At 32.3% G+C, this 20,686-nt stretch overlaps 1 protein-coding gene across 14 annotated transcripts in view; it reads left to right on the forward strand.

The window, feature by feature from the left end:
* LOC145277951 (immunomodulatory peroxidase-like) overlaps positions 1-20,686 on the forward strand; it is a 200,001-nt gene that overhangs the window by 78,504 nt on the left and 100,811 nt on the right. The window contains exon 1 of one of the 14 annotated variants that reach the window (XM_080130058.1): positions 9,813-9,957. The exons of 12 other annotated variants lie outside the window; for them this stretch is intronic. The gene's annotated coding sequence lies outside the window, so the exon portion shown is untranslated. Of the gene's footprint in view, positions 1-9,812; positions 9,958-20,686 lie in introns of those variants that run through there. One more of the 14 variants, XM_080130053.1, reaches the window with a different exon arrangement.

Genomic DNA, 20,686 nt, shown 5'->3' on the forward strand with positions numbered 1-20,686 from the left:
CGGAATTGTTTACATGAAAAAGTTTTTTTTTTACTTTTTCTAAACTGTTTCATTTTTACGACATGCCTCAGCGTATTATAAACACCCTAATCTCCCCATGTTAAAAATGGCTTTCAAATTAAACACGCCCTTCCACAAACCTCGAAAGCCGTTCTTAACATGGGGAGGTTGGGGGTGTTCATTCCGAAAGCCGTTTTAAGATGAGGAGGTTAGGGTGTTTATAATATGCCGGAGCGAGTCGTATAATTAACGAAGTTGCTATTTATAATTTATTGCAAAAATTGCTCGAATTTTATTTATTTGACAAAAAATATTGACAATTCAAAAGAATGTTTAAAATTATTTATTTGTTCGAAAAAAAAACCCAACTATTTTATAAAAGTTCAATGTCGCTTTCATTTCAAAATTGTTTTCTTAAAATTATATTTTTTACGCAAATTTTCAATCAATGTTTTTACAATTATATTTCGATTCCCAGTAAAAAAATAAAAATAATAAACAACCTACTTCTCTGTTAAAAAAAGCAAAACAAAAGAAAACAATCATTTAAATTAATTTGTTGTTGCCCTTTCAAAGTTGCTTTAATTAAAAAAAAGTATATAAAATTATTTATTTGTTCGAAAACACACACACACACACACAAACGAAAAAAATAACAAACAAACAAAAAAACTAATAAATGTTTTGGTTTTGTTTTGGTTTTCAAATGGCGCTCGCCCAGTTTAAATAATTATGAATATGTCATTTCATTTCAATTTTCTGTTTTTAATAAAAAAAATGTTCCATGAAAAACTTTCCCGTTCTCATTAATTAAATCGAAACATTTCCAATTAAACAATTACGGATATATGTTTTTTTTTTCACTTTCTTTATTTACTTTTTTCATAGTTCTTTCCGGAAGTGTTATTTTTTGTTGTTCTTTTTTCGAACAAATAAATAATTTTAAACATTCTTTTGAATTGTCAAGATTCATTTTCTCTAGTAATATCGGTTTACCAAGTTTCTGGAAGTAATAAATGATAATTTTAGTTTAATTTAACGTTTCCGGAAGTAATAAATGTTAATTTTGGTAAATTTATTCTTTCCCTTTCCGGAAGCAATCGTTCGACCATATAATGATGTCTCCACTAGATTTGGATAGCAAGTGCGTGAAAAAAATGGCGTCTCCAATTTCGGCAATAAAGGATAGAAGCACCATTTTATTCATTGTTGATTTATTCAAACAGTCCTTTGGAAAATAAATATTTAAAATAAAGTGGGGTACTCCTTGGGTGTTGAGTTCCATGGCGACCAGCAAAATTATTTAATGGTCGCTCCCTTAGCCCCCCCCTTAGTCAAGGCTAACGCATGCGCACGTAACATTTATCATTTATTTACTTACGTTACCTTTCGCACTTTTACAAACATTATTTATTTACGTTGGCTTAACTATTTTCATGAATAAAAAAAGAAACTAAACCTGGATTTGTCACTTTTACAAACATTTATTTATTTACGTTGGCTTAACTCTTTTCATGAATATTGGAAAAAAGTTTTACTCTTTATGAATATAAAAAGAAAAAAAAGTTACTAAACATTTATTAATAATTTCTATCTTTTACAAACATTTGTAATTCATGTATTTACTTACGTTGACTTAACTCTTTTCATGAATATAAAAAAAATAACTAAACCATGTATTGATAATTTGTTACTTTTACAGACATTTTTAATTTACATGAGTGGATAATTTTTTGGGTAAATATTTGCATTTAGGTCCACCTCCACAGTTTTCTTTTTTAAATGACGACTTTTATTGATAAATAAATCTACTTTTCTGCAACGGGCACTGAACCCCTCCATTTTTAAAATAGCATTTTCGGGTGGGTATGCTGACAACAAATATCAGTTAAATTTTGCAAATATTTTTTCACCTCCCCCCTCCAAAAATGGTGTTTATTCCGGAAGCTGTTCTTAAGATGAGGAGGTTGGGGGTGATTATATGGTGGACCTAATCTAAAAAAAATACCAAGTTTTTTAAATGATTAAAATAATTTCTCACTTTTACGAACATTTTTACATGCGCACATAAGCAACTATTTTTTTATTAACTTTTTTTTTTACTTTTTTATTTAAAAATTAGTAAATTTCAATGAATCGAATAATAAATAATTTATCATTAATATGTGTTTTTGGTTTTGTGTTAAATGAAACTTTTTTCCATTGCAACAATAATGAACCAATTTAAATCTTCCGGCATGCGTTTAAGGGTTACGAAATTATCAATAAATCGTTTAGTTACTAAGCTAACTTTAATAAATAAAAAAATATCACATGCGCATGCATTAGCCTTGACTAAGGGAGCGACCATTAAATAATTATGCTGGTCGCCATGGAACTCAACGCCCAAAGAGTATCTAAAATGGCACTTATGCACTTATGTTATCGTGCTATTTTTTAAAATAGTATTTTCACACTAAATTCAAATTTTACAATATCTTTTTCTTTTATAAATTTGTTAGGTGAAAGTACAGATAACCGGTCGGTTTCTAATGTGTGGAAAATCTAGCTCCCGGAAAAAAGGGTACTCTGGATAATAACAAAAAATTAAAATTGCCTCAGTCTCGAAAGATTTCTTCTCTGCTGAACGAGGAAAAAAACGGTGAAGTGTAGTTCACCTTCTGTTTCTCTCCCTCTCTCTCTTCCTCTCGTAATATCTCTCTATCCACCTCTCCTTTTCACTCTCTCAATCTATCTTTTTCTCTATATCACCCTCTCCATCTCTCTTTGAGCCCCTTTCTCTCTCTAACTCCCTCTTTCTCTCTTTCCTTTTTCTCTGTCTCGCCCTCTCTGTTTCTAACTCTCCCCCTCTTTCTGTCTATCTATCAATCCCTTTATCTCTCTCGATCTCCTTCTCTTTCTCTATTTTCCTCTTACTTTCTCTTTTCTATCTATATAGCTTGCTCTCAATCTGTCCATCTCTAATCCCTCATTCTATTTTCTAAATTAATTACAGTGAATAAGGCATTGTCAAAACATTGATAACTCCTATTTTAGTCACTTAATTTACTGACTGTGAGAATAAAAGTTATTTGGAAATTACTGCTACCTTGAACAGCACCAGAAGTAACTGGTAAAACCTTTCTAATTAAATTGATTTTGGCAGCCATTCGGTAACAAAATGACATAGCCTTAGCCCTTGCTGCACGAGGAATACCTGCGACCTTGCTGCCAAGTAAAAGAATTATTTATTCTACTTTAAAACATTCAATTTTTCAAAAATCTCATGTCTGACATCTCCAAAACATCCAATATGGGGAAAAAATATTTCAGAAATGCGAACTTATTGTTTAGGATGAATGCACAATGGTACGCAAAAAATCACTTGAGGCTCTTGGTCGATCCTTGCAAGATTTGCGTTGCAATGTCAGACCATTTGGAATGCAGTAATATTGCTTGCAGGAGATTTCAGGCAAATGTTACCTGTTATTCTTCAATTAACACCAGCAGATGCTTGCCTCAAATACTCTACTTTTTTGTGCCATGTGAAGACATTAAACTTAATTCAAAATGTGCATATCCAGCTGCAGACTGTTCGATCCGCACATAAATTTTTGCATCACTTGTGGGAAATTGGGTACGGAAAAGTGCCAGCTAATCAGAGATAAGGGCAAAATTCTTTGACTTTTAACTTCTGTAATTTTATTACATCAAAAGAAGAGTTAGTTTAAAAGGTTTTTGCAGATATTCAAATTATAAGAATTCCACCTGACTGAGTGAACGAGCTATTCTTGCAGATCAATACAAAGACGTCCACGCTATTATTCAATGTAAAATTCCAAATGAGGTAGTCAAATATAAATCCATCGACACTGTTGTGAAAGCAGATAAAGTGGTTAATTATCCAACAGCTATATTTGTCAGGGATGCCACCGCATGTATTGCAACTGAAATTTGGCGTACTAATTATTATGTTGTGAAATATAAACCAATCCAAGCTTTGCAAAGGCACATGGCTTGCAGTACAAAATAACAAACAATATCATAGAAACAACAATCATAGCAGGATTTTTTATAGATAAATATATCTTCATTCCATGCATTCCTATGATTCCACCGGATACATCATTACACTTTAGGAAATTGCACTTTCCAATTTTATTGTCGTTTGCAATAACCATCAACAAAGCACATGGAACAATCTTTACAATTGTGTGGCTTACAGTTACACACTGACTGTTTTTTGACATGGACAATTTATGTTACGTATTCAAGAGTCACCAAACCAGAAAATCTCTACATCAGCTAAGAAAATGGAACAAAAACTGTATACCCATACGAAATAGAAAATTACACCTATAAGAAACCTGCTTTTTCTTATTTTGGAACTTTTTCCATTGCGCCAATTTGAGCCACAGCAACGCGTGGCAGGGTACAGCTAGTTTTTTTTTATATAAGTTTTTTTAAATGTACTTTGTTTTGTTTTCTTGTCCAATGAAAACTTCAAAACAAAACATATAAGCAAAGTTTTTTTTGTGTGTGTATGTAACAAAGAATCTTTTTTTTTTCACCAAAACAGATTAATAAATCATGTTTTTTGGGGGATAATGATGGTTCTTACCATGGGAAGGATGGGGAGGGGTGTACATTCCAAATGCCGTTCTTTACATAGGGAGGTTGGAGAGCAGTTCTGACCATGGGTGGGGTGGGGGTGTTTATTTCGAAAACCGTTTTTAACATGGGTGACATCTCTACTCACATTCGTTCTTCTAAGGTTTTCTTTTGACGATGATGCACTTCTCGCCACAGGAAACGCATTTTTTTTGTTTCTTTTTTCCAACGATTAATTATTTTTCCTAGACAATATGAGACAATTTGTTTCGGGAACATTCCCCTCGATGAATAAGTCCGTCACAACAACTAATGATTATTTTATAGTGACAAAGGCTTAGTGCAGAACTAATTACACTTCTTGGTACAACTGCCAATAAAAGTCGGTGCAATGGCTGCAACAAGTAGAGAGTAGATCTCGGGTTTTACATTAGTTTTTCTTTTCCTATACCCATGTTTTGACAAAGACTAAGGATTAAACGCAACCACAGACACTAGAAATAGCAACCTGCACTGAAGATTCCCGAAAGGATGAAACACTAGTGTATGTAGGTATTTAATTATTATAGTAGAAAATAATTATGACAGCCCCTTTAGGAAATTCATTTCTTATCGTTGAGTACTTTTAGTTGAATTAAAGTCGGTCAATTTAGCTCTTATGCGTAGATCATCGTATAACGATTAGATCACTGTCTGACTGACGTAAATGAACACTTAAAATTAAGAGGTTTAAAATTCAACGTTATTTCAAGCGGTTAATGGTAGCCGAATGGATTAGGTCTCCGCTAATCGAGCCAGAGATGTCTCGTGATACGGGGTTCGAATCGTTCGACTGGTAGTAATCGTGACACCCTGCACTGAAGATTCCCGAAAGGATGAAACACTAGTGTCTGTAGGTATTTAATTATTATAGTAGAAAATAATTATATATATATATATATATATATATATATTTGGGCAGCATTTTCTCCTTTATGCACGTTTTATAAACTTTTATGAAATTTTACCAATATATTTACCTCCTAGTTAGTTAATTCTTTCGAAGATGTAATAGATCTACTTCATTCAGTAGGACCCCAAAATGAACTTCTATCCTCCTTAACGCTGAAAGTTACTTTACAAATAACTGTTTACGAAATTATAGAGATAATAATTAATAATATATATAATAATCCCACTCTCCCCGCACTTAAAATCAATCCTAATACACTTAATTTCCTGTACCACCGAGGTCCCTTTCTATGGCCCCATTGGCACCCTATATATTCAGATCGACGACATTTCAATGGGCTATGCTCTAGGCCCGTTGTTTTCCAAATTTTATACAACTAACCTAGAAACTAAAGTTTTTAATATCATAATTAAACCATCCATGTATGTTAGGTATGTTGACGATGTACTTCTATTAACGAAAAATCTAGATGAACTAACAAAAATTAAAACCGCCCTTAAAAATTAGTCTGTACTAAATTTCACACATGAAATAAATATAAATAACAATATTCCCTTCCTCGATATAGAAATTAAAGTTGACACCGATGAATTTATTACCTACCCATACAAATAACCTACCAGTAAAGAATCATGTCTCCTCAATTATAAAAGCGAATGCCCCGATAGATATAAAATGGTTGTAGTAAAACATCTTATCTACAGAGCCAAACGTAGTTCTTCCACTAATAAAATATTCTATAACGCACTTTCTAACATTAAAACAAACCCTAATTAATAACATATTCCAAATTATAGTATTGACCAGCATATTAAACAGACTTTATCCGCCATGAATAAAAACACTAATAGTATCAATAATAGTAATAATAATAATAATAATAATAATAATAATAATAATAATAATAATTACGATAATAATATTAACATATTTTATTGTTACTAGATGCATGCAAATTATGAAATAGACAAAAGAATAATAAAAATATATAGTACACAAACATATTTCAACCATGGAAATAAGATTTATAATTTATTACAAAAGAATTAAAGACAAGCCAATTATTAATAAAAAATAACCCTACATCTGACGACAGTATGCTCAAAACTAGAAAGGATGTGTTACGTTTTTAAATACCCCATAGGAGAATGGGGCTCCAAAAATAATACGTGCATTGGCATGACTCAAACTAGCATCTCTCGTCGAATAACATGTCACCTATCTTCTCCGAATAGCTCCATTTATCAGCGCCTCATAAGATACCCCCAAAACCGAATTTAGAGACATACTAATAAAAACACACTGTCATTTTAGCTGTCTCACACTGTTATGTACGCCTCCCAATTATTGAATCCTTCAATAATTAATCCGTATTATAAAAACAACCATTTATCAAGCTCAATACAAAGCGGATGACACGCTTAAATGTTTTTTTTAAGTATTTTAAACTAATTCTAAGGATTTTAATCGTATTTCCATTCAACTCATTACCTTATTTTTAATATTTTTTCATCACTTGACTGAGAACGACTTATGAAAGTCGAACACGTTCGCGAATACGGCAAATTTCTTTTTACACTCGAACAGAATTTTCAGAAACTAGCCCGTCAAAAAGAAAAAATGGATTGTGAGTGAAACAAACCAGAACTGTCACTGCTCTTCAATATATATATATATATATATATATATATATATATATATATATATATATATATATATATATATATATATATATATAGATATATGGGAAGGAGTATAAGAAGGCTATACCAGTGTGCTGGGAACCGTTAGTTGAACTGGTGTGACAGACACGTATGGAATGCTTCAGTGTGCTTTTGGACCATTTTCCCACACTAACATCAAACTGTGCACTTATTGTCTCAATAGACACACGACGGCCCTTACCTATGAAATTCTTTATTTGGCTAATCAACTCTATTTTTCTGACTTCCTTACCTTATTCCACACCTCTCATTATCCCTCACAGACTCTTTGTCTTCCGTGAATCTCTGATGCCTCTCAAAAACGGATTCTTGCGTCATGCAAAAAGGTCCAAAGGCGGCTTGAAGCATGCTATACATTTATTTGGCATGTTTTCCAAGTTCAAAACAGAATTTTATTGCATATCCTTCTTCTAAAGAGTCCTCACATCCAAACTGCATTTTTCAAATTCACCAGCCGTGAAAATAAGGCTTCAGTAGGATGCATTCCAATTCCTGCTGTAGTTGTTCATTTGAATCTAAAATAAAATAAAAATTGCAATAATGATCTCTCATGCGTCTGTTAAGAAAAAATATTTGCGTGTGTCTTTTAACTCATGACGAGAAAGTATTTGCGTCGGTTCTAATTCTTATATTAGATAGTATTTACGGTATGCCTTTCACCATTATGCTTGAAAAGTTTTTTGTGTCGGTCTGTCTCATCTATGTTTTAAAAAGAACTTGCTTTGGCCTGTCATTCTTAAGCTGGAATAAGTATTTGCGTTTGTCTCTGAGTCTTATATTGAAGGAATATTAACGTTGGTCACTTTATTTTATATGGGAATCACCACTTATCAAAGCCTGAATACCACTTGAGGGTAAGGTGGTCGATGAGACAACAGCGTGGTGATAGGAGATGGTTGAAGATGAGTAAAAATTGATTATTTTGTTGGGCGGTTCAACCAGAAATTGTTTACGTTGGACCTGAAAACGACGATGTTCTAGTACGCTGGAATGTAGGCTCGCGATACAGAGCTCCACAGGCTGTTCTAGGACAGAAGCTTTGTTTATGGAATTTATGCTTAGATTTAGACATAGAGATTGGGGGAAATTGTAGATAGTTGTTAAAGATAGACGAGTGTATGCTGCGAAAGCGTAGCAGGAGGACCATTGACTGACGCTAAGTTGATCAATTGCCATGCAAATAGCGATAGTGTAGAGTTAAACTCGAAACGCTTCCTCCATGAGAAACAGGTTTGCAGAGAGGAAGAAAAGAACATTATCTACTAGGTTTCGAATCCTACTTTTTTTTAAACCGGTTTTTCAAGGCAGGAAAAGGTGCCCAGGCGACTTGTCTTTGGATGTGACAATAGTACTCCATTTTAGGACGTATTAGGCTCATTAAAAGGAAGAGATTTGCGTCAGAAGTGAGATACCTGGAATCTGGTAAAATGATGCAAACATTTTTCCAGCGAATTTTATAGTAGATTTTATTTAAATCTTCCATTTCGGGTCAGGAGTGAAAGTCAGTTTGAAACAGGTTACTTCCTCGAAACGAGAGCCATTCATATTAACTGGGGCCAAATGGGGATAAAAACGTTGTGGATAGAAAGCTTTTAAAGGCCGTTGAAACGTATTAACAAAAAAAAGGTAAAATTTGATTTCTTTTTTCGCTGAGTTACGTCGTAAAACAGAGCCAATTATTTTTTAAATTTGTAAATTGACCAAGTAGTTTTATTTTTACATTAGAGAAACATATTTGCTTTGTGTTCTAGTTTGAAAACAATTCCAACTTGCAATGAAAAATACAAATAAAATAATCGTAAATAAATAATTTTGGATACGAAAAACGTAGTCTTTTTTAAAAATCAATTTCTAATTTTAATCATGCACAACTTGGGCAAAGAAAGTATTTTTGAAAGATATGTAGGTGCATCTGAACAATCGGCACCCCGTTACATTTTTTTTTCCATTTTCATCTAATACATCTACATTGTCAGTAATTATATATACATATTGAAATGAAAGTCTCTTGAAGGAGAAAGTTAGAAGTATCTAGAAGGAATTATCAACCTGATTGCTTATTCATAGATAATACTCAAGATAAGAACAGATCTCTGAATTATCAAAATAGTACAAAGTGTAGCTCATAATAGACTTTTCAATGTCTTCCTATATGTGGAATATAATACCACGGGACTGCTTTCTAGTTGTCTACAACATGGTCATTTACAAGTTCAATCTTAACAAATTCCTATCGAACAGTCCACTTACATAATCAAATTCTTAAGAGAATAAGAGTGAATTTCTCGACGATTGCTAAATTTTACATAATATATTACTTACCATGGTTGGGTACTTCAGCTAGTTTTAAACTGATGGTAATATGTCTTAGGGACTTTGTTTTTTTCTGGGAAAGTTAAGTAAAAACAATTTACCGAAATGTCAAACGAGTTTTTCTCTCACACATACAAGCTTCGATAAAACAGCGTATAATCTATTAATAGAACAACCCTTCCCTATTTTTTAAGCGAAACAAAGGACGGACAGTCTTGCTTGTATTTTAGAATAGCATCAAACGGTGTACATTTCCTTGTTGGACAACGTGTTTGTTTGTTTGTTTGTTTTTTTTTTTTTTTTTTTTACTGGAGAATTACTGTTTCCTGTCATTTTTTAGCTGAACAAGAACCAAAATGTTTGACTAAGTCGAAGAAGGTGAGATTTATGTTCCATATTTATCGTTCTTTATTGACTATGTTTCATCTCTTGTTAGTTATTTATTATATATATATATATAAGTTGGAACTTAAGTTGTTGAAATCATTCATTCTGCAAAGCTGAAACAGAATTGTTCGAAAAACGTATATTTTCCATTCAAAATCTTATTTATAAAACTCACTATGTCTGTCGGTCTGTCTTCATATTTTCAAACTCTATCTCTTCCGAAACTAAAAAGTCGTAGAGCGGTGCCAGGAGTCTGAAGTGATTGGATTTTTATGGACCGTCCTCTTATGGGTCTTTAGCCGTTTAAAATAGTTTTAAGAAATCAAAACAATGGTCAAAATTGAACAAAAAATCGTTGTATATTTTGTACATTAATCTTAGTTTATTTTATCTCAGTTTATATGCATGTCACGTTAGTACATTGGTAACAGCACCAGCTTCGAATACTAGTTTCGATTTTAGATGATGGTACCCAAATATATTTTTTTACTTTTGAAATCACGCCTCTATAATAATATATACGAGATCTGGACAAATTAAAATATCATATTTAAGCGTATTTTACGATCGGGCAAAATTAGCCCCCCCCCCGCTTGTAATATATAAAAAACTTATTTATTAATTTAATTATTTCTTATGTATCGACAATATGTAAGTATGTAATAGGTTAATCTACAAAACTAGTAAGCATCAGTTATACTATTGTTTCCAATACAAACTATTATGTATAATGTAAACCTTATTCTTTCAAAATATTTTTCTGTGAACATTTTATGAGTGAAAATTCTTTTTAAAACATCCGAACAATCCAGCTCAAGGAACTACCAATGAATTTAAGAAAAAGAAAATACTCACCATAACTTATAGACAGGGGGATTCCACTAGCGATAACTATACCAGTAGAACATTTGAGACCCCACCCTCCAAAAAAAAACAAACAAAGGAAAAATCCTAACATACGTCTTCACGCACAACACAAACAGTAATAGATTAGCCTTGCATCAATCCAAGATTAAAATCACAGAAAATAGGCACACATGCAGTGAAGGCAAATTTGGGATAATGCCAAACTAAAAACTACTTTTACTTACTAACACAAGAAAACTTCACAACGAAATTATTCCCTGCATTGAACAAATCCCAATAACAACACACATAAATAAGTAAAACAGAAAATACACGTACGTGCATACATGCTTATGTAAATGTGCACACCCACACACGAATCAAGACAAGCACGATGAAACACACGCACGCACTTACGGGCACGCACACCTACGTCCAATAAATTACCGTTTCCCGAAATTAGTAAATGACTAGAAACAAAATACACCACTCTGCCCACATTCAATAAAAGAAAATCTCTCTAGACTAAGACAATTTTAATCAATATATATATATGCATGTGTATATGTAAATATATGTGTGTGTGCGCGCATGTGTGTGTGTGTGTGCATATGTGTATATGTGTATATAACTATATGTGTGTGTATATATATGCATAGTCCTATTCTTATATTTCTCTATGTATTTATCATCTATTTTCCATTTTATTTGTGTATATGGATGTATTTCTGTATATGTGTATGCATGAGTATATGTGTATGTATGTCTAGATTGGGGACCAACCTTGTACATATCTAGACCTCTTTCCTCAATCTCTTTCTTTCCCATTTACAGGTACAAACACACGTGCACGGGTATGCGCATACACACCCACAAATGTGCGAATAAGAAATCACAGATTTTAACTCATAAACATCCATACATACACGCAACACACAACCCCACTCCCGAATACACACGGACACACGCACGGGCATGCGCACGTATACACAAAACACACACATGTGAAAAAAGAAATCACAGATCTTAACCAAAACACACGTATACACACACACCACGCATAAATCCCGCCACACTGGCACACACATAAAAAACGAAAAAACTCAGAAAAAAACTCAATAAAATATTCACGAAAAAGATTCACCACCTTTCCTACTCAGCAATGGATTTAACTCTAACCGATTAAACCAATGAGCTGCCCTATTGTGAACCTAAAGTCTCAGATTGGTATTTTTTTTGCAAAACACAATCGATGCTGGCAAAGATAAATAGTTTCTAAAAAGAAATTCCACAAACTTTTAACTAAAACATCTTTATATAAAAAATATCTTAAAGAACTAAACAAGACTAGAATCGCGTTAAATATATATTTAAAAATATTAGAAAATGACAAAAGTCTGAAAAACTTAGAATTATTCTCTCGTTGTAACCACACAACCATCACTTTATGTGCATATATATATATATATATATATATATATATATATACACACACACACACACATATATATATATATATATATATATATATATATATATATATATATATATATAGTTAATAATATAATTATCCACTGATACGTGTTTCGTCATCTACGACTCATCAGCGTGACTGAATCTAGCGAGATTCGAAATCGCAACCCCATGGAAAGAATCCTTAACCTCTACAACTAACCTATCTCGCGCGACTGCTTGGTACCGCGATTTTTTTTATGCAGATGTTATTTCTTTTTGTTCGCGATACTTTTTGAGTGAATTTAATTATTTATACGTAAGGGCATTTTTACCTAAATGCGAGTCGAGAATAATTTTCCCTGTTACCAATTTGGCACTCCCAAATAGGGAGTGGCATATATATCTTTTAAAATATAATCATTCACTGACACATGTTCCGTCGTCTACGACTCATCAGAGTGGCTAAATCAAGCAAGATTCAAAATCGGGACCCCATGGAAAGAAGCCTAAACCTCTACATTTGGCATATATTACGTATAAATAATTTAATTCATTCAAAAAGTATCGCGAACGAAAACAAATAAATAACATCTACATAAAAAATCGGGGTATCCACCCGTCGCGCGAGATAGACCAGTGGGAGAGAGGATTTCGAATCTCGCTAGATAAAGCCACTCTAATGAGTCGTACATAACGAAACACGTATCAGTGGATAATTATATTTTAAACAATATATATGCCTCTCCTCATTTGGGGATACCATATTGGTAAAAGGGAAAATTATTCCGAACTCGCATTTAGGTAAAAATGCACGTATAAATAATTGATTTCATTCAGAGAGCATCGCGAACAAAGACAAATAAATAACATATCTCTCTCTTTATATATATACTAGCAAAAGTGGGATATGCGTTCGCGCCTGGTCCACAAAGTATGGAAATAAACATTTTTTAAATTAAAAAAAAAAAACGTTTACAAGTGTTTTTGATAATTAGTAAAGTAACGTCCTAAGATATTGAATTAAATAAAAAAAAAACACCTTCTTTATACAAAACATAAATTAATTAGCCCAAAAACCGAGTGATTCTTTCTAAACACGGAATATATGTGAAAATGACGTCATGTAATTAAAAGGGAGGAAGGGGTGTGATATTTCTCTCTTTTTTTCTAAAACATGCATCCGTACATTCCTATTCTGAACGTTTGTATAAATTTTTCCATTTTTAATTTAATTATTTTTCTATGTTCCTGTTTTTAAATTAATTTTTTTTTAAATTATTGTTCAATATTATATAAAAAATATGTTACCCCGAAAGTTTCACATTCATGCGAGGAAGGAAATTATTAAAATCTTGCTTATAAAAATTATGCGAAACCTGTAATTTAAAAAAAGTAGAAATATTTTTGGCAATTATAATTTTTTTGTGAAAATGTTAAATAAACAATGCTTAATTCAATGGTTCGAGAAATTAATTTTTCTTCGAGTTATATCGAATTCATTAATACGGACTTTTTTGTGAAAATGTTAAATAAACAATGCTTAATTCAATGGTTCGAGAAATTAATTTTTCTTCGAGTTATATCGAATTCATTAATACGGACTTTAGGGGGATTTTTCGTAATGTTCCTGTAAAAATTATTTTATTTTATTTCATTGTTACAAATTGCGATGCTTTATTTATATAAAAAAAGCAAATATGAAATCTTGCCTATTTTATTTACTACTGGAAACCATAACTTTAGTAAGGGTATTTTTGGTTTAAACAAAATAATACATTTCCACTAAAATTTAAATAAAAATATGTTCGTCATATTCCGCGATCATTATTTGATAAATACTGAAAATTTCATTTAAATTGGTAAATTGTCTGATTTTTTGTGATTTTTTTAAGTAAAGAGAGGGGTCAAAATGTTTATACATTTTGAGCATCGGCATTCATTTTGCCCGTACCTAATTTCATCGATTACAAACTTAATTTTCTAATTAAAAAGGTAACTTTATGCGACGTGAGCCAGCGACGTTTAACCCCTAAAAAATGGAGATCTACTTTTTTCAGCCTAATACATTTAAATAGCCTTTATAAATATGAGAGAAGAAATTTAGAAAAAAAAAAAATAACATGCTAAGGTGGGGGATCACTTTCTGGCCACCAAGCGTTCAACGAGACATATCACCTCTAGCATTTTTTTTTAAAGGTTTGGCGATTGAGGGGGAGGGAAAAACTGGGGGGAATAACATTGGAAACATAAAATAACGATGAATTTGATTATTTTTTATGAGACCATTCTCTACTTTCATCTAAAAATTTAATAAACAAAACAAAGCCCAAAATATGACAAATTCAATTTTTTTTTTGGGGGGGGGATTACATTAGAAACATAAGACCACAAATAAATGCCAATCAAAAAGCCCCCCCCCTAAAAAAAGCAAATCTAAAGTTTCCTTTATTTACAAAAAAAAAAGCCAGTAAAAAAGTATCCTTACAAAAAAAGGTCAATGTGTAGTTTAGCGGCGTAAATTATTTGACATACAAAAAAATTATAAAAACGATTTATTTTTATATAAAGCATTATCAGACCCAAAGGCTGAAAAAAAAACAAAAAAAAATATTTTTATGTTTTTTTTTTATCATTTTTTATTAGACTAAATGTGCACGCCTTACACGTTTAAAATTTGGCCTTTTTTAGGTTTGGCAGATTGGCTTTTTAAGGCCAAATTTGGCCTCTTTACGCTCTTCCATGGGGAAAAATATGGCGGTCATAAACATAGTTCATGAAAGAGCTTAAAAAGGCCAATTTGCCAAACCTTAGAAAGGCCAAATTTTAAAAGCAATAAAAAGCGGCCTCGAATAATAAATATAAATGATAAAAAAATAATAAAAATGACATTTTTTTCCTGGTTTTATTTCAGCCGTTGGGTCTAACAATGTGTTTTATATAAAAAAAATTAATAGTTTTTATATTTTTTTGTCTGCCAAATAATTTACGCCGCTAAACTACACATTTACCTAAATAAAAAATCAATGCCCGCATTAATGTTTATAAACGTTATTTTTTTAGGTTTACAAAATCGTGAGTTTTCTTAGGACAGTGATCCCTTCTGCCGAAATATCTGGTGGAGAGGGTATCAGATACTTCTTTTTGGGGGCGATTACATTTACATGGTTTTATCCGTTCTTTCATTTTTGAAATTGTTGTGGGGGTATCCACATTACCCATGATGAAAATGATTAGTATAGCAGGCGTGTTTCAAACGGAACTTCATGTGAACCCAGGCAACGCCGGACAGCCATGCTAGTATATATATATATATATATATATATATATATATATATATTTCCCCCCAAAAAGTTCCAAGATTTACACCCATTGGAAACCCACTAGCGGGGTCTGGGGCCGTAGAACTTTGCGCAGTTGTAAAATACGTCTAAATATATTGTCATTCCGGCAGATTTGGTATTTATTATTACAGAGCGAATTCTTTGTAAAATATTACATTGTACCTAATATACAGTTCTAATTTAAAAAAATTAAAAATTGAATCCAAACCAAATCATTTGAGCTATCGAATGATAGATAAAAAAAAAAAAAATAATTAAACAACTTGAAGCTATGAATGAATTTACGCATACGCAAAACTAATAGAAATGTGTCGGCATTTTAAAATGGCATTTAGGATTTCAAGTTGCCGGCATATTTTTGTGCACGTTAATCATCCATGCAAACAAAGATTTCATTCATTATAAACGATTCTTGGTGTATGATTACTATTTCTAGTAAATTTCAGTTTAATGTGACGAGTAGTTTAAGAGTTTATCAGTTAAATATTTACATGCAGATGCACACATCTACTGTCTTATTTACATATGTATTTGAAAATAGCTCTATTTACTTAAGTAACTTGTAAGTATTTCTAAACAACCTTTAGAAATACTAGTCTTATCATTTATTGTTTTACATCAAAAACCTTAAGGTTTTGAAAAGTCTATGAATTTAACCTTACCTCCCGCAATAGCTAGATCAATTTAAAATTCTTTAATAAGTTCGTCGTGTGGTATTTTTGCATATAAGGTACGAAAGTAATATGTTATATATATATATATATATATATATATATATATATATATATATATATATATATATATATATATATATATACACGCACACACATATATATTATTGTTAATTTTATTTATTAATTATTTAAATATTTTCATTTTAATATATATTAAATACGTTTACGTACACAAAAGTTATCTAGGTACTAATAAAATAAAAATAATTACAAACACACATAAAAATATTTAATAAATATCTAAATTAAAAATAATTCAATATTTAATAAAAAAATTATTATTAACAATAATAATAATAATAATAATATTTTAAACTTACGTCCAAAAAAGGGGTGACGCAAATAAACAAAGGGCAGGTAACTCTCTCACCGCTTAGGTAAGCGAATCGCTGATAAAAAGTAAGTTATGAAAACTATATATATATATATATATATATATATATATATATATATATATATATATATATATATATATATATATATATATGGTAAAACTGGTAATTAGTAAAAACCTGAAGAGAGTGCTCAATACTATTGAAGAGAAAATATGTGTTTTTTATTACCGTTTTATCTGTTTGGTTACATATTTTTCGGATGCTTGACCATGTTTACGATCCAACAGCCTTGTCAGACCTTTCTGTTACAGAAAGTTCGGATGCTTGACCATGTTTACGATCCAACAGCCTTGTCAGACCTTTCTGTTACAGAAAGGTCTGACAAGGCTGTTGAATCGTAAACATGGTCAAGCATCTGAAACATATGTAACCAAACAGATAAAACGGTAATAAAAAGACATATATATATATATGTGTGTGTGTGTGTGTGTTTGTGTGTATGTGTCTGTATGTAAATAATTATCATTTTGTTTATGTTCACTACAAACAAATCATATATCCACTGAAGCATAAGAGTCTACTATGCTAGACACAGATTTATAGAGTCAACCTTTGTGGGGAGTTTGACAGCAAAATGCTTGTTTTCTTTAAATTTAAATTTATGCGTGATTAACACACGCACACACAGAGGCATACACACACACGCAGATATATATAACTAGCCATGGTGCCCGGCGTTACCCGGGTGTTTGGAGGTGTGTGTTGAGTAAAATAAAAAGTGGCAGTAGGCAGGCAGTCTCGAACCCGTGAATGTGGAGAGAGGTGTTAAAAAATGGTGGTAGCGGGGAGAGGAAATCGAAACAACAGTAGGTAGTCAGGGTGAAGAGAGGTGTTAAAAGAAAAAAAGTGATAGAAGACAGGCTTGAAGTCGTGTCGCGAAGGCGAGAAAAGAACGCATAAGAAAATCTGACGTCTCAGCCGATGTCGCCATGACGCAACCGGAAATCGAAATCGTTGAAATATGCCGAAGTCAATCAAACGGTTACAATGACTTGCTAAAATGTCGGTGAAAATAATCTACCCTTCCTTGTACAAAAAGGCCGAGTTTAGGGCGATGGAATTAATATTTTTGGCCAATTTTTATTATATTTGTCGTCCGAGATGCCGCGCTTCAAAATGATACCAATCTTGTCAGGATCCGTCGCTTCCGTCAAAGGTTTTTTGCGAAACATACAAACACACATACATAGATTTCCACAGACAGGTGAGATTTATATTACAGATAAATCTGGTGAATATGTAATCATTTAGTATAGCAAAACTATCAGGATATTAAACGCTCTGCCCTCTTAAGAGGAGCAATTCACATAATAAATGGAAGATGAGAAATAAAAGTTATTTAAGTTTTATTAAATCATCAGATCATAAGAGATAAATATGAGAAAAAGAGAAAGAAAATGCTTTTTAGGTCATGGCATTTTGAAGAAAATTTCTTCTCATCTGAAGAAGAGAAAAGCCAGCATTACACAAATACAAAAACAAAAACCGGCTTAAGGACATTCAGTTTAGAAAGGAAAAGCTATTTTAAAAAATATATATAAATATGTATGAGTATATATCAATATAAAAGATATATATATATATATATATATATATATATATATATATATATATATATATATATATATATATATACAGTCTGGCTACATTATGTAGCCAGACTTTGTGGACACCCTATATATATATCAGTTAGAACAAGAAGTAGAAGAAACAAACAGGGAGAAATATAGATTAGAAAGACGGAAGTATACATCATAAAAAGTAAGAAAATGTAAAAATAGAAATAAGCAGAATAAACAACGTCTAAACTTTATGAATCGTGAAGTAGCATACTGAAAAAAAAAAAACAAAAAAAAAAAAACAAAACAGAACTGGTCCAAAAAATGATGAGCCGGTAATAAAGTTCAGAAATAAGAGTACGAGTACAGGGTTGCACCGGTGATGATAAGAATCCAAAGTTAGAGACCGGGGTTGAAATATCATGAAGAGAATTCCGTGATATAATATAATGTTTTATATATATATATATATATATTTTTTTTTTATCTGATTTCTACTCCTATAAATTTGAGTTTTTGTGTATTAATATTCATATTAAAAACCCATTTTTTTTCTATTTAGTTATTTATTTGTTTCCCCACTGGACAAATTAGGCACAAAACCAATTTTTAATGAGGAGAGAGAGACCAGTTCCTTCGAGAGGGAACTGGATAGTGACAATTAATATGAAGGGTTTCCTGTACATTGACCAAAACTGTATACTTATTTGCTTCTCCACTGAGCAAATTAGGAACAAGGCCGTTTTTTAATGTGAAGAGTGAAGGGGAGGGGGGCCAGCTCATCCGAGAGGGAACTGGATTGTGACAATTGGTATGAAGGGTTTCCCCTGCATTGGCTATAACTTATTGCTCAGGAGCAATGGTCTGATATGTGGGGTTGTCCCTACATATAACTTTGATTGAAATATCTGCTGGAACAGATGGTATTTATTTGCTCCCCCACCGAGCAAATTAGGCACAAGGCCGATTTTTAATGTGAGGAGTGAAGGGAGGGGGAAGGGAAAAAGGGGGACCAGCTCCCGAGAGGTGGGAAATGGGAGCTGGTTAATGGTCAGGCATGTGGGGTTGCCCCCACATCTGGTCTTTGCTAGTCATAGCTAGTCATAGCTTGCAGTATCTGCCGGAACAGATGGTATTTATTTGCTCCCCCACCGAGCAAATTAGGCACAAGGCCAATTTTTAATGTGAGGAGTGGAGGGAGGGGGAAGGGAAAAAGGGGACCAGCTCCCGAGAGGTGGGAAATGAGAGCTGGTTAAAGGTCAGGCATGTGGGGTTGCCCCCACATCTGGTCTTTGCTAGTCATAGCTAGTCATAGCTTGCAGTATCTGCCGGAAAAGATACTACACTTTGATAACAGAAAAAAAGATTTTGGTCCGAAGGCCAAGAAGAAAAAAGGCGAACCTTTTTTTTTCTATTTATTACAAAGGAAATACAATTTTGTTAGATATGGGTCGTGGAATTGCATTCATCTGCGACAGATCTAGCTAATTTGCATATTCTTTTAAACAGTCATTTTAATTAATTTCCTATTAGTTTTTTGGCGGGGTTCCCCATGGGATTATCATCTTAAGTTAACTATTACGTGTAATTATATGCATGTAGATATTCTACATGAGTTACACTTGCATAATATTTGCGTAAAAAGGTTATAGTAAACACAAACCTCTTTCTATATATATTTATGTATGCGCACATATATTTGTTTAAAATTTTGCCAACCAAACCTGTCTGTCAGTTTTTGGTCTACAGACATGAAAGTTCATATATAGGGTATTCGAACCCATGCGAAACTTTATATTTTGGTTTTAGCCGGAAAAAATCGGTTCAAATATGTGAAAATTAAAAAGATGGAATTTGCCAGATGAAGGTCGAGCGATGGCATTACGAATATGCATGCGTAACGTAATAGCTATTTATTCATGCTTTAATTTTTAGCCTTGCAGCAAACATGTCTTCATATCTCAGGCATTAACGCCCCAAAAAAGTAAATCGTCAGCTAAACGTTTTGGTTTCGATTCTCGGTTATGGCGCATGAGTAATATTTTATACCTTTTTTAAATCATTACTATATATTTGGTCCAATATACTATAATAATAAATACGAAATTTGTATTTTTTGGTCGACATACATGAAACTTTATATATAGGGTATTGGAAGCCATGCGAAACTTTTTATTTGGAGTTTAGGCGGGAAAAATCAGTGCATATACGTAAAGATTGAAAAAAATGAAACTTGCCAGGTGACGGTCGAACGACGGCATTAAAAATATGCATGCGTAACGTAATAGCTATTGGTTCATGTTTTAATTTTTAGCCCTGCAGCAAACATGTCTTCATATCTCAGGCATTAACGTCAAAATCGGTGATGGCGCACGAGACATTTTTTTAAT

Source organism: Euprymna scolopes, chromosome 6 (assembly GCF_053919585.1).
Source record: "Euprymna scolopes isolate OS-2025 chromosome 6, ASM5391958v1, whole genome shotgun sequence".
Lineage (NCBI taxonomy): Eukaryota > Metazoa > Mollusca > Cephalopoda > Sepiida > Sepiolidae > Euprymna > Euprymna scolopes.